At 40.9% G+C, this 15,528-nt stretch overlaps 1 long non-coding RNA gene across 1 annotated transcript; it reads left to right on the forward strand.

Moving 5' to 3' along the window:
• Positions 1-86: 86 nt before the first annotated feature.
• LOC135291384 (uncharacterized) lies at positions 87-3,848 on the forward strand. The gene is made up of 2 exons (XR_010354188.1): positions 87-1,665; positions 1,765-3,848. It is a non-coding gene; the product is annotated as an uncharacterized LOC135291384 (long non-coding RNA).
• The last annotated feature ends 11,680 nt before the right edge of the window (positions 3,849-15,528 follow it).

Here is a 15,528-nt window from a genome sequence, read left to right on the forward strand (position 1 = left end):
CGCCGCGGTACGGCCCGCGCCGCCCCGGAGCCGCGCCGCGCCCCGGCACCGAGCGGGGGCCGAGCCGCCGCTGCCCTCACCTGCCGGCCCGGCCCGGCCCCCAGGGCGCGCGGGCCGCGGCTGGGATCCGGGAGGAAGAGGGTCGGTCCTCCGCGGAGAACACGGGGAGATGATATTATTATCATTATTTGTTATTATTAGTAGTAGTATACAAGGAAAAAGCTGTTTGCACCTCTGGAATCACAGAATCCTCCGGGCTGGAAAGGACCACAGTGGATCATCTGGTCCAACCTCCCTGCTCAAGCACCAAGCACAACTTGGCTCCATGCTCTTGGCACCCACCCATTTTAGAAATTTACACACGTTGACGAGTCCCCCTCTCGGTTGTCTCTCTCTTCTCAAGGCTGAACAGGCTTTCTGCGTGAGAGAGATGCTCCAGTTCCCTAATCACCTTTGTTGCCTCCTGCTGGACCTGTTCCAGGAGCTCCATGTCTCTGCTAGGCTGAGCAGCTTAGAACTGGACATCCTACTCCAGATGTGGCCTCACCAGGACTGAGAAGCTGGAAAAGTCCTGGAAAATTGCAAAAACAATTACAAAACAGCTGGAAGCAGAATTTCAACCCAACCCAAAGCAAACTTTTTCCTTCTTAAAACTTTTTTTTTTGGAAAGAAGATGCCAACACAAAGAAAATGTTTTCTGCATAGCCACATTTTTATTTTAGCACCAATGACGACAAACCTGACAATTTTATTCGCCAGTGTTAGGGCTGTTGGGCACAAACGTGCAGCCTCTGCTACAGAGCACATCTGTGTTTTTTTCAAGGCAAGTGTAGGTGGGATGCGGCGCTTCCCACAGAAGACCAGACATGAGCTTTTCAGCCGTTTCTCATGTATTGCACTCCCTAATTCTGTAAACAGCTTCACTTTGTAAAATATCCTAACAACTGAATAACAGATTTGAGGGATCAACAAGAGAGACACGTTCTTGAGGTGGAAGTGCCTCACTGAATATCTTGTACCTTCAACTGTGCTGCCTAAAAAGGCACATAAAGTAGTTCCACATAGAATATATAAGGAAATTCTACATAGTAGCCTATACAGGAGATCCCAATTTTATCTCAATTTTTTCTCAATTTTATCTCAAAAGCATCATCCCAGCTACATGTCAAAATGGACAGTTTTAGAGATTAAAACTACCCCTTATTTCTTTGAGTGCACTGTAAATTAAAGAGCATATTTTCCTGTGCAACTGTGCTGGGATGGTTTCATGGATGTAGAAATTCCTGTTCTCTTCAAATGCATGAAGTAATGGAACAAATTGGAGCACAACCTGGCAATGAGGAGAACTGGGCTTATCTTTATGAGACCTGCTGCTGAAAGAAAAGTGTGCAATCTGCTCTGTTCCTCACAAAGCAGGGAATTGTTCACGAGGTCTTAAGTCAGTAGATAACATCCCTAAAATTGCAAGATGGTTAGAAAAACCAGAGGACAAGCAATGCAAACATTTCACACACAATTGCCATAATTGTTTTCTTCAACCCAAAAGCATCAGGCTAATCTTGTTCAGGCTAAGCTGCAAACAGCTCCCTTGATCCACACCCCTATACAGCAAATTAGAGACCTGAGAGATTGCAGTAATTGAAATGGATCTCTTCCCAGAAGAATGTGAGCAAGATAGCGATTACACTTGAAAACACCTGGAAATTGGGTTGCAGCACAGCATTCACTGACAGAAATTAATCACACTTTATTATTGTCTTGCAGTTTCTACATCTCTGTATCACCCTTGAGATGTAGCTTGCCTGAGGGAAGAGGCATCTCTGCAACCTTCTACCAGAATTCAGGAAAGAAAGCAGTCACCGGTTCCTCTCCAAATTTTCCATTGCACAAGGGATATGAGCCTTGCTGTTGCAACCCTAATCTCACCACTTGGTTTGCTAGATGCTGGAAAACCCCAGCTGAGCACAGTTTGGGGGTTTGGGTAGCAGTGCACAGTTCTAGACTCTCAGAAGGCTTTTCCAGGCTTTCTTATTCGGGCAGGTATTAACCATGGAAACATGCCAACCCAAGCACTTCCAGCCTGAAGTACTGCTCAGATTAGCAAAACCCTACATTTACACGAGGGCTATGTTAGCATAAGTACTGGCATCTTCAGATGTGTTGTTATTCCATACAAAAAAAAGGATGTTTTGGTGTAAACTGAAGAAAGAGTAAAAAAACCAAAGCCTGCATACTTTAGTACCTTTAACAAATAAAAGGGTGTCTGCAGTAGCAACAAAGCCCAGGGTGAAGGAAAGGGTAAACTGATGCTATTTGATTAGAGAGCATCTGGAGCAGTATATTCCATAGTTGGTTGTTTATAAACACAAATAGAAATCATACTCAGCATTAGTTGGAGGTTCGGGGTTTTTGACTATACAACACAAATACCAGAGCCTCTAAGTTTCAGTTTCTCCTGATACTGTGAAAGCTTTGTAGTGTCTCTCACCTTCAAGGCATTTTTACTGCGTAGGCTTTGCTTAGTAGCTGTCCCTCACAGCAAAGTGCTAACTACTGCCACTGCTCTTAGCCACTATAGTGACCCAGTGAGATCAAGTCAAAGCCACTCATATGCCTAACAAAATGCTGAAGAACAATTTTGGACACAAGTGATAAAGGCAGTGACGAAGCTCATAATTTATGTTTTCTCATATCCCTTAATGAGATTTACATGTTAAGTTAGTCTTAATATTACTCTCTAGAATTTAGACTCTTCAAAATATCTTCCCCTCTCACCTATTCTCTTGCTTAGTTCGGTTATTTAGTTGGTTTGTTTGCTTGTTTTTAAAATGGTATCTTTCCATTTATTTAACGGAGGGCAGTGGGCAGCAGCAGACACCAAGTTAAAAGCTTATGAATGCCTTTGTTTTCTTCGGTTTCTTCTACAAATTGTGATCTCCAGTGTTTCTACCATTCTTCTTAGAAGTTTTGTGTTATAAGGATTAAATTCTCAGGAAGTTTATCATCAGTCTCTAGTGATACTTGTGTGATAATTAATTAGTACTGACCCAACAGGACTCTTAACAATTAAGAGTTCATATGGATGACAATTAACATTCATATGGATCAGCAGCTTTAGTAAATGACGGGACTTTCCCAGGGTTGTTTCTCTGTAGCTTGTTCTGGGGTGGGAGTCAACAGCTCTGAATGAGCTGTTACCACTTAGGAAAGGGATGAGAGGGTCACTGTGGATAGTTCTGGGAAGCCATCTTCTGAGTGCTCAGAGAGAGAGCACCGCTCCAACCATAGCGCTCGCTCGGAATGCTAATAGGAAAGACAGCAATCTGACAAATCTCATTATGGCACATTCCTGAATGCCAGAAATCCCACATCAAAATGGGTAAGTAGTAGCGGAGAAAGCCTGAAGTAAAGCAGAAAATAAAGCATTTCTAGAACTTGCATACAACAGTTTCAATGTAGCAAAACCAGAACATGGTATTTCAACATTTAAATAGGCAGGAAAAGTCTTTATGAAGTAGAGAGCTTGAAAATAATAAAATATGTGGCGAAGGTTAAATGGGCAACAAGCATTCAGTACTATGTATCAGCTAAGAGCTAGGGAAAACTTCTACAAGATACTAGACCACAAGATTTTTTACATCAGAATATTGTGTAATGTTTTGCCTCTGGGTGCTGTGGAGCACAAAATTACAAAGGAGCAAAGAGGCACTAGGTGAATTCATAGAGGATAGGTCAACAGATCATGGCAGTTTCAGAAATATCCCTCTTCTGATTTTCCCATGTTTAGAAAGAACTGCTGGGAAACAGTCATTCCATAGTGCCTGTTTCTTAAACTCCCCCATAACATCTGCTCCTGGGCACTGCTGCACAGTTTTTGGCTGGATGGACTGGAACTGCGTCAGGTCTTCATATGTTCAAAGCCAGTCTGTGTGCACAGTGTAACACTGCAAAATGCATTAGTAATAGCAGAGATTTAAAAGTTCAGACACATTTGCAATGATCCATCAGTTTCAGATTCTGCAACACTTTTGTGTGGCTGTTTTGAATTTATCTGCCAAAACCCTACTCATGGAGTAAGGAGGACAAGGAGAAAAGTTGCCAGGATAGCCCTTTGAATTTATCTTTCAGGGCACAAGATTTGCCTCTAACAAAATTACATACTCTGCTATAGGATAGTAGAGACCTGAACTCTTAATTCAGCTGAAACCCCTTGCTCAGAATGTTTCAGGAAACAAAATTTAGATTCCATGAAAATATCTTAGCCTCATGCCTCTTGTTTTGTTTGGTCTGGCCATTTAGTTATTTTCTTTCTTTTGTTTCTATGTCTCATGTTTGTTTTGTTTTTAGTAAGGGAGCAGTGAGCAGTAAATAACACTTACATTTCTAATAAACAAAGTATGAGGATTTTCCTGTCTTCTCTCTTTTATTTTTTTTTCCTTTTAAGTACTGATGACACTTGTTTGGGTACTTCATCCCCACACATCTCTCTTGAACTATTCCCCAGAAGGTCCTGCTGCCAGGCTGACTTGGGGTTGTCACCTACAGGCAAGTTCAGATATGTGAAGGGTTCTGCTCCCCCACTTTTAGGTCAAAGTTGTACACCATTCCCACAAGAGATCTGTTTCAGTAGAAAATACAAGTTATTTCTAAAGATTAGCCACAGAAATAAGGAATCAAGCCAATCTCACCAGACATCAATGCATTAAACCCAAAGTATATAATTTTGTTTATATTTTATGGCGTGTATCATACAGCCTCAGAGGATTATACAGCATTTCTTAGAGAAAACACTTCAGGCTATGTCTACACAAGTTAATTAAGTGGGGCCAACTCACACTAAACAGGTACTGGCACATGATGGTACTGTTTCTATGTTAGCTCAGAGATGGTGTTGTTCAGAACTATCCCAGGCTGGAGAACATTCCCCATGGCAATTTTGCATGCAGCCATGCTATTTTGATAGGAAGAAAAAGCAGCTGTGTGGCCATCAGCTATGCTCTACCAGTTGGCCTTAGGGCTGAGAAACTCTCCCTGTTTGCTCTTTATTGTTTTCATTATTTGTTTCAATTACAAATATTGCTCTGAAGCAGTAGGAGACCCTGAAAAGAAGAATCTCTCAAGGGCATTCACAAAATGTTCATGTCTGAGTGAAACTTTCATTAAAAAGGTCTTATGATTATTGCAAATTGGAGTGATTTAGAGGCTGCAGAATTTGTCCTCTGTCTTCTGATTTCCCTTTTCTTCCTTCTTGATCATGCTTTCCTGTCAAAACAGTTAGCAGAACAGAGGTAACTGCAGCAGCCACACATCTCAAGAGATGAACGTCAACAGGCTAACCAGTTGCACAGGAAGAATTTACCACTGATGTATTAAAGGCACCCAGTTTTGACCCATCGCACAGATAAAGTGGTAACTCAGCCTCCTGTACCTGGTTGTGTTCATGTTTGGGTACCCATGTATCCATTTCAACAGAGAGAAGATAAGCTTGGAGGAATATGTGTGTCCCTGCAACTCTGTCTAGGTGTGCTTCACTGGCTGATCAGAGCTGTGCATTCAGGCTGCAGTAGATAAGGAGCCTGTTCCTGCTGCTACTCCCAGCTTGGCAGCAGCAGCCCCACCCCTGACCTGACACCCTGTGCTTTAAGCAGGCTGCAAACTGCAAGGAAACCATTGCCAGGCAGCAGCTTCCAGTCCTGTAGCACTTGAGGATGGCCTGGATTACCAGTAGAAGTACCGCTAGAAGTACAGCATGGGAGCACACACAAGCAGAGAGAGACCCAAAAAGAGGTAGATCTTGGGTTTGTTCCTGGCCCAATGCTTCTGCTGCTGCTGCGAGCAGGATGAACCACCTGACAGCCACCCTCCAGTGCTACATGTCTTCATTTGTGTTAGTCTTCAGATCAGCTGTGATGCCTTACCATACACATTTCCTAACACAGTGGATTGAGCCATTACAATACTTCTAAGTCATATTCATCCACAATTCTCTCTGAAGCTAAGGCCAAGCCAAAATACCCAGAATGACTATGGCAATTTGTCTGTAGCAGACCTTTTGCAACACTATTAGTCACAGTGCTATGCTGTAACACTGTTTTTGTTTCCTCTCCACTCAAGATTTTCTTTTCTAGTGTCTAGATCTGAAGAAATTTATTCACAAGTTTATAGCATTTGTTTTTTCAATAAATTATAACTGTATTGGATAAAATTAAACCTTGGACATATCTCCCTTACTGATATAACATAGTTACAATAGCCCAACCACGTAAGTGATGGCAACGGGAAAAATAAATTATGAGGGGGCTGAGAAAGTGAAATAACTATGGACAAATTGTCACCAGAACCCCAAAACTGGAAGAATGAAGTAAAAAGGAAACCTGCTTCAGTACAGATTGCAGAGCATATTTATTTCTTGTACATCTGAATTATTTCTCATGGAGCATAATCCGGGCCAGTTCCTGCTCAAAACACAATTAAGAATGAAGGAGAACAGATCAACAGATGACTGCAACATTAATTATGTAGAATTCTTCCTCAAAGCATTATGTGAGAATTTGGGTCCTGATACATTCATTATCTAATGGAAGCTTTTGCTTCTCCATCTTCTATAAAATAGTATTTGATTCCTTGAAATAGTCATCATAGTTGAACACAAAAAGCCACAGCTGGAGCTGCTCCAACATACAGACTGTTCAGTTACTGAAACCTTACACTTCCTTTTAGTTTGCATTCTACACCCTGAGCAGGAAACATGGGATTTCACTTCACTGTCTTGTCTCTTTAGATGGATTCACCCTCATGCCAATAGTAGATTCAGTGCCTTAAAGCACAAGTTAACGTCTCCTCTAATCTATTGCCAGAGCACAGAATGTCCAGATTATAATTAAGCCCTGACCACTTGGTATTTACTTTCATTATATTAATACTGTGAGGCCCCAGTAAGATTGAAGCCAATTGTGTTATGTGCTGTGCACACTCACAGCCACTGCCTGAAAGACCTCAAAAATAGGGTGAGAGAAAGAATTATTTCCCACAGCAGCAAAAAGATCTTAATTGTGTTGCTGTTCTCCTTGAGGCATTACTCCAAGAGAGAAGAGGAATAAACCTGTCTCAAATGAGTCATCTGTGCAGAAAAAAAGCATAAAATATTCTCTTATCTCCTGTTTTATCTTTCCCTTCCACACTGCTTCTTCTTTCCCAACCAGAACAATAACAACATAAGAGTGAAGTCAGCCCTGGGCAAGGACATTGTAGTGTCTGGAGCACCAGAAGCAGTGGAAGCAGGCAGGAGTCTCACTCTGTGCTCTGGCTCCTGTAGTCAGAGCAAGCACTTGGCAAAGGTGAGGAGAAGGATTACATCTGTCAGAATAACTTTTATGGGACCCAACTCTTCCAGGAATTGTTTAAAATCCACATAATGCTTCTGAGTGTTAATGCCTGTATTGGGACATTTGCATTAGCAGATAAATGTGCAAGAACACGTTTCCAGACATCTGCCTAGTGATCGCATATCTGAGCAGTTTGCTGAAACTTGGTCTAAGGTCCGTGAGGTCCTTGGGCTCCTGAAATGATTTCCAAGGTTTGTAATAAATCGTGCTGCTGAAGTGTACCATGGTTAAGCAATTCTTGCATGATAGAAACAATATGTGGTGCACTGCACTAAAACAAATCTATGTTATTTTAACTTTTCAGCCTTCAAAAGCTTTCTGAAGGGAACACAGACTAGAGAATTTCATATATATATAGAGGCTTTGAAAAAAAGAAGAAAACTTTTGTGATGATGCCCCCAAATTATCACACCCTTAGTACAAGTGGATGATAAAATGCTGGTCATTGTGCATTGTATTAGTAAGAAGTGAGGAATAACAGTGTAGTCTTTAAGGTAAAGGCAGTCTCTAGATTTCTACAGAGCCCTGGTTGAATTGCTTACATCCCTCCAGCTAGGTCCATGATTTTTTAGCCATGTCAAAGGAGGGAGGACTCAGAGTGTGCAGTGCCACAGGTTTAAGTGGTGGTGATGTCTTGGAAGGAGGAGTTCATCTTCAGGCACAAAAGGCATTGTAGAATTGTTGAGTTTTCCTTCCTGGATTGCAGGATTGCATCAGAGTGTGAGTCAACAAAGTGGTGTGGGCTTTCAGGATCTTGGGCTTGAATGGGAATGCAAGCCATGAGCTAATGTACTCTGTGGGCCTTTCCCTTCTTTCAGGCAGGGAAAACTGGAGGCAGGTACTGTGCAGATAAATGTCGCTGAAATGCCACAGACACTACTGTCATGGGTATAGATTCAGGGCTCAGACTCAGCTTGTTCAGTTCTCTAACAATATTATTGTTGTTGTTATTATTATTAAAATTATTAAATTCACAGACTATAATCTATTATCAGGCTACACACACGTTGTACATCCTTTGTATGACTAAAGCAATTAAGACACATAAAAAGACCTTGAATTTCTTGAAAATAGGCAAATGGAGAGTATCCCATGCCAGACTCAGCAGCTGGCAGAGGGTATGTGCTGCAGTCATTTACTGTGAAATTGAACTTTGTTTTGGTTAAGAGTCCACGAAGCTTGTGATAAATTAACTTATGCTGGAGCAGCCACAGCAGGCTGGCAGAAGTACTCAGGACTGAGCATGATTTTTATTGCTCAGTTACCTGTACTCTTAAAAAAATTTTGTAACCATGAATCAATGTAAATTCTCTGCTGTGTTTTACACTGTGTTTCTCGGCTTAATAAAATGTAAAAGGAAAGCTATAGGAAGAAGTGGGAAGGTGCCTAGTTACAGCATATAAAGGCAGGTCTATAAAACATGTTACACAGTTAAAAGTTACATGCAATGCAATTTTAAGATTGCTTCTGCCAAGTGTGTTCATGGTATGGCTTGTGTTATATCAAGTAATTTGTACTCTCTTTGTTTGAAAAGTATTAACTAGTTTTCTAAAATTAAAAAAAAAGGAAAACAAAAACCCAAACCAAACAAAAAACCCAGTTCTGTTTAGAAATCAGGCATCACTTCCATGGTCTTTGACTTTGTCACATGTAACGACAGTTGACAGAATTGGTTCTGTAAGACTGTCAGTTAGGAGGACCTCTGAGAGATGGTGTCTTTTCTGTAATTCTGCTCCACATGTGTTATGGAAAAGAAGGGGAACTCAGTTTCCCAACTCCCCCATCTCCCACTGAGTCCTTTTACTGCTGGATTGCTGCTGGACGTGGGCAGGACCTGTCTGCTTCCTGGCTGTGATTCAAGGGACAGTTAAGCAAGGGACAGCTCTGGCTATTCCTGCTCAACCACATCAGCAAGAGAAAAGACTGGAGAAGCCCAGTTCTGTGCATCTCCCTTGTTCTCACCTGTGAGGCAGGCTCTGAGTACTCTCATGACTCCAGGGATGACTGCAGACACTGGAGGGCTGGGTCCCAGACATTGTGAATACACCAAAGTGCTGATATCTAAAAAAGGCCTGTTAGGCACTGAAGACTTTGTGAATAAGACTCAGCACTGACACCATCTTCAGTCTTCATCTGAGAGCCTTCTAAGTGTTACTTGTCTTTGCTGAGACTTGTTTGCTTAAAAGTTCAATCAAATACAACACATGTAATTGTTTGCAAGATGGGAACCTTCCCATTTGTCTGCAGTCTGCTTTGAGGACAACCACATTGATTTTTCTTGCACTTTTATAATTTGGAATACACTGTATTTAAATGGGGGTTGGGGGAAAGGTAAGGAGAGAAGGTGGAGAAAGACAGAAAGACTGTGCATATGTGCATATCTGTATTTATCAGATTAAATAAACATATTTTAATAGATTGATAAGAGAAGGATAATTCAGTTTGGTGCTAGATTTTAATGTAAGAAAAAACTGCGAGATATTGCCAAGATTATGGCATTGGTTAGAGAGAGGAACCTTCTGCCATCAGTGTTGTTCAGAGTCCTGACTGAATCCTAAGGCTCCAGAGACAGACTTGCAAATCTGGAGACAGAAACAATTGTCAGTGGGAGAAGAGAAAGGAAGCAAAGGAAACGCAGAGACATCTCCTGGCATGCTTACTGCATGCAGAGCTCATATGTGATTTTATCAGCATTGGTGTCTGGTCTTGCAAGAAACATTTTGAAATAGAACAGTGAAGGAGTACTGCACACACGGTGGTGTGGAGTGAGAAGTGGGGGAGCTTCATCTGAAGGCATCAGAGAAGTCAGTCAGTACAAGAGCAGAGGTGAAAGGCTCACTGGGTAGCTCTAATTTAGAAGGAAATTTGTGCAAGTTACAGAAGTGTTTTAAATGTTTCACAGGCGAAGAAAATACCGAATTGCATTTTGGTTTCTTTGTAAACAGGAGGAAAGGTGACCAAAATAGGTTAGAGTATTCCAATATGAAGATCCTGGATAAACTAACTGAGCTTTGGCCCTTCAGGCTTTCTCAAATGACATGACAGGATATCTAGCACAAAAACATGCTGAGAAAGGTTCACATTCCAGATACACAGTGACTCATGCACTTCCAAAACCATGTTAAAACAAGCTGCTGTCCAAATTTCCTGCTGTATTACATGTAATGCACGTTCAGTGGTGCTGCTGGCATGCTTCCCTGTGAGTGAGTATAGAACCACTGCCCCCATTCAGAGTTAGGTGACCATTGTGCAGCCAGTGCCTCTGTCTTTGCAAACATGTGAAACAAATGTCCCAATTCCTTGTAGTCCTCAGGATCCTTTTACAGATGGCAGAGTCTAATTAATCTCTGACACAGTGACCATGTACGAAGATGGAAACCTAACTTCTACACTTCTGCACCCTTCCATATGATTACAACAATTTTCAGTTGGATTAACATTCATCTGTGGGAAGAACTTAGGGAAGGAGAATGGGAAGTAGAAAGGGAACATTACTTCATATATTTTTTCTTTGTTTCAGTACCTAATGCAATGGTATTGTGTCTCAATGTTACGTGTCCTTTCCCGTGGACCCTCCTTGCATTGTGTGAAGCACAGGAAACTGTGTGGAGAGGTGAGAAGGAAAGTTTAAGAGAAGAGAATGATTAAGTACGGGCCTTAACCATACTGACATGAAGGGATGCAGTGATGCCAGGGAGCAATACAACTTGTCTACTCCACAATGCCTGGAGTAATCCTCCTCCATGATAATTTATTTCTGTTCTCTTTTTCTATTCTGGGTCATACTGTGAATTCTGTGAATTCTTACTGCTGAAGAGAGGCCTTTCAGCCTTTGAGAAATCTTGACTTATGTAGGCGTTTACAGCAGCTTGTAAATGAACTAGAAGAAAGGATAATAATAATGAACAATTAACAATTTTGAAAATGCAAAAAGAACCCTGAATACTGTAACAGGGGTTTTCTCTAATCTTTAGATACCATCAAAAAATATAAAGCAAAAGCTGTACTTTGTTTTTCTTTCCTTTTGTACTGGTGGACCCCTTGAACAAATAACATCATGAGGCTTTTTCTGCTTTCCAAGTAAAACTTTTGCCCTCTGTAAATGCCACTGTTTCATACCATGCAGAAATCTGGAAATAAAAAATTCTGTCCTAAGGGCAATTTATTTGAATTGATAGTCTGGCTTGAGTCAAGTTTGAATTTCTGTCTCCTGAAAAAGAGTGAATTTTTCAAAGTTAGGTGTTTCCTATTGTATTCTTGAAAACCACCTTTGTAGATTTGCATTGAGGGAAGATGGTATTTGAATCTGGTGGAATGCTTTACATATTCATATTGCCTGAAGGCTGGAAACTTTTTATCACCAGAGGAGTAGCAGAGATGACAGTAAAGATACAGTTCAGTCAATGGAAATGAGATAAAAGCAATTGTTGAGATTTTCTTCAAAATGCTTCCCCACAGCCCCCATTCCTTCCCCACCCCCCCTCCCTTTTTTTTTTTTTTTTAATTTTTTTTCATGTGGAAGTCTGGATATCTTTTGTGGAGATGTACTGATCTACCGAGTATGTTGCACTGGATCCAAAGGACAGCTCCAATAAGTACAGTTTGATCCCTGAATGGACTTCAGATGCAAATATGGAAAACAATTTTTCATGGCTATAATGAGAAGAGTCACATGCCATGTCCTTGCAGCTCTGACTAAGGTAACTCCCTACAGCATTTCCTACAGCATTGCCTTTTCTACAGCATCCTTACTGGCTAGGTTAGAATTAATTTTTTAGAATTGATGGTTTCCACAGATCTTACCCTTGGAGATACAACTCTCCCTCCATGAACCTATCCTGAATGGCAAGGCAGTAAAAATTAGGCAGAGTACTGAAGAGGAACATAAATCTGTTGAGTTTTTTTTAACCTAGAGCTAAGAAGTCTTAAGAGAACCAGGTGATAATCTGGTTTAGTCCTGACTGGTTTAGTCTTGAATGATCCAGATAACTTCTTACAACTATTCAATTTTTTTTTTGCAATGACCTTTCCATAATACCACCCTTAAAAATGTAGTATTAATCAGACAGGCAAATAGAGATACTAAATATGAAGAAAGGACATGATGGGCTTTTATACTAGTGCTTGTTTTCTGTTTCTGCAGAAACAGGATCTATAAGGTTTATTGATGTCTGGAGATCTCTGGGTGTGTCCAGCTATACTCCGATGAACACAATAGCTGGAAAAATTGCTGTTGCAGCCTTGGAAAAGATTACTTTTCTTCACAATTACAGTTAATTTAAACAACTGCAAGACACAAACCTAAGATCACAGCTGACAACACAGCAAATAATTAGGGATGCTCTACTTTCTGGGATATATTAATGAGTCATATTAAATAGTTATGCACTCACATTACATAAGAATATTTGTGTACTCCATTACATGACACTCACAAAACCCAAAGACACAAGCAAGAAAACAGAGAATAATGCAACGCACAAATACCTTGGAAAGGAAAAGAAATAAAAGCTGTGGAATAAAGAGTGCTATAAAAAGTGGTAAAACTGTTGCCAGAGAGACCTTGTAGCCTTTTGCACAGGTTTACAATTGTGTTTGATCCTCCTTTGGTTTCTCATGGGACCCTTGTCCAGCTTTGTCATTCTTTATTATGAGACTGACATCAGTCAGCTGGTTTGTAGCCAGTTGCACTAATAATAAACTGGCAGGGAGCTCAGAAATTACTGGAACTATTTGGTCATCTTGAAACTGAAAATGAAGGACTACTCCAAAATTCTTGAAGGCAAAAAAACCCACTCTTAAATGCCTTTTCTATAATAACTGTTTCACAGCATAAAAAGTCTACAAAGTTCAAATTGTTTCAGTTTATTTAGTGCTATGTTGGCCTTAAAAGTTGTAAGGAGTTCCAGCCAAGAGAATCCATCTCCTCCAAAAGGGATTAATTTAATATTAGCAAATAAAAATACATATTGTGGAGGATCCAAACCTTTAAAGCTGTAGAAATAATTTATTAAGGAGAATGACATTTCATACCACCACGTTGCCTACTGGATTCTAACATACTCCATTTGTCCCTTAAGGTTAATAGTCTATTGTGGAGCCATTAACAGAGTGGGTAGGCTTTTGCATGAGCAGAGTGTGTGATGTATTTGCATGTTTGACTGACCCACCTGCATGTTTTTTAAGAAATTCAGCTCTCTTTTGCTGAAGTCATTCACTTACAGCTTTACAGTTCTAACCTCACTCCACAGGAGTATGTAGTGACTGGCTGACTGCTTTTGAACATCTGGCTGACAAGATCTTGCTGAAATTTGGGACTATCTTACTAATGTTCTTGTGAAGATGGAAACACTGATACAATGTTTTTCTCTGTCTTTGTACCTCTAGGTTTTTGGGTGGAACTGCACAAATTCTGAGATAGCTTTTGCTACCACTCTGTATTCATTTTCTATTATTTCTGTGCGCTCAGTAAGGCATTTTATCTTCTTTGGAAGTCTCCAAAGTAAGAACAGCAAAGCAGTCCACAGTTACACCAATTTTAGTCAAGATTTTCTATTTGTCAGCTGGAAAGCACACACCTCAGGTGTGTCTGAAAGCTGGATACAGCCTGGAGCAGCCATGGCTATACCGGTGTTAGGTCCAGCTCAATCCACCCACGATGTTCCCACCCCTCCACTGGCAGTGGGAAATGCCCCTCTGGCATTTGCTCAGGCCAGGACACAAGATGAGCTCAATATTCCTAGAGCCAGAACTGAGACGTTTCCCAGGCTGCCAAGCTGACTGCCACCACAGACTCATCCTCTCGGTGGACTGGACATCAAGGTGGCCACAGGAAGCAACTGATCACAGCCCAGCAAACTTAATGACCAAAGAGTACCTCAGGGGTTCAAGCAACAGTGGGTTCATGCACATTATTGTGCATGTTGTGTGTCAGTGGTGCCCTCTCCAAAACACGTCAGCACCAGAATGTCTTTAGACTCCTAAAAGAGATTTACTCTTTCTACTTGAGTTGTGCAGGTCAGTGGCTCCTCTGAGAGCCCTGATGGGCTACACAAATATCTATTCACCTGCTGAAGAACTGTCATCAGGACTGCCAGAACAGGGACAGCTGGCAGTGAGGGTAAGCAAAAGTGGATTAGTAAGTCTAAAATTCAGGGTGATATAATGACCAAAGTGATGGGGGTGATGGAGGAGGAAACCACAAAAAATGGAGTTCTGAGTCTTCCATGACTTCATCTATACTTCGGCTAAACATTTTAAAATAAACGTGGTCAAAAAATTCACAGCTGTCTGTTGGCTTGAGGTTAATGGCTCTAGTCAGTAATGAAGGTAGTGAATCGCACGGAAATTCACACAGAACACAGAAGAGGGAAGATCTTTTAAAGCTCTGTCACCATTTGTTACAAGTGTTTTTGAAGAGGACAGAGTGCCTTTAGTGGGTTTTTTCTTCCCCAGAAATACATGACAACATCTACACACAACAGATTATTCACCAAATTTAGAAGTTAAGCTTGGTGCATACTTTCCATGTGGTTCAAGTGCTACAAAATACTCCACAGAGAAAAGCTACTGACAAATAACTAACATGCAAAAAAACAAGTACATAGGGGCCCACAATGCAATGACACACAAATCCCAGTCTGAGTAATTTTTTGCCCAAGGACTCAAAATAACAAACCAAAATCCACCCTGGAATGACATAGCGAGCTGAGGGTACTTCAGAGGTGTATTCCTCTATGAGTTATCACTGCATGAAAAAAAAACAAAAACAAACGAAACAGCACTCTTTATCCCCACACCCCCAAGGAAAAAAAAAATTAAAATTTGAATTTTAAATTTAAATTTAAAAAGGCACTTCCCACTTACCCACTTATGTCCCATGTTTTACTTTGGAGCTCACCATTTCAGTGAGTTTTAAAAAAAGTAAATTTATTATTTAACACTCAACAATACAGCATACAAAATGTGATGCAGGTCCAGCTGCATCTGAGTAACAGCTGCTGAAGTATACCCAGATCCTTGCATGGAAAGAGGAGTCCTGCTGTTTCTCATGGAATCTTCCCTTAACTGCCAAAATCTTTTCAAAAGCAACTTCTCCAAGGGCTGAACCAATGCCCACTGAAAGCAAAGGGAAAGATTCCTA

Source organism: Passer domesticus, chromosome Z, assembly GCF_036417665.1.
Source record: "Passer domesticus isolate bPasDom1 chromosome Z, bPasDom1.hap1, whole genome shotgun sequence".
Classification (NCBI taxonomy): Eukaryota; Metazoa; Chordata; class Aves; order Passeriformes; family Passeridae; genus Passer; species Passer domesticus.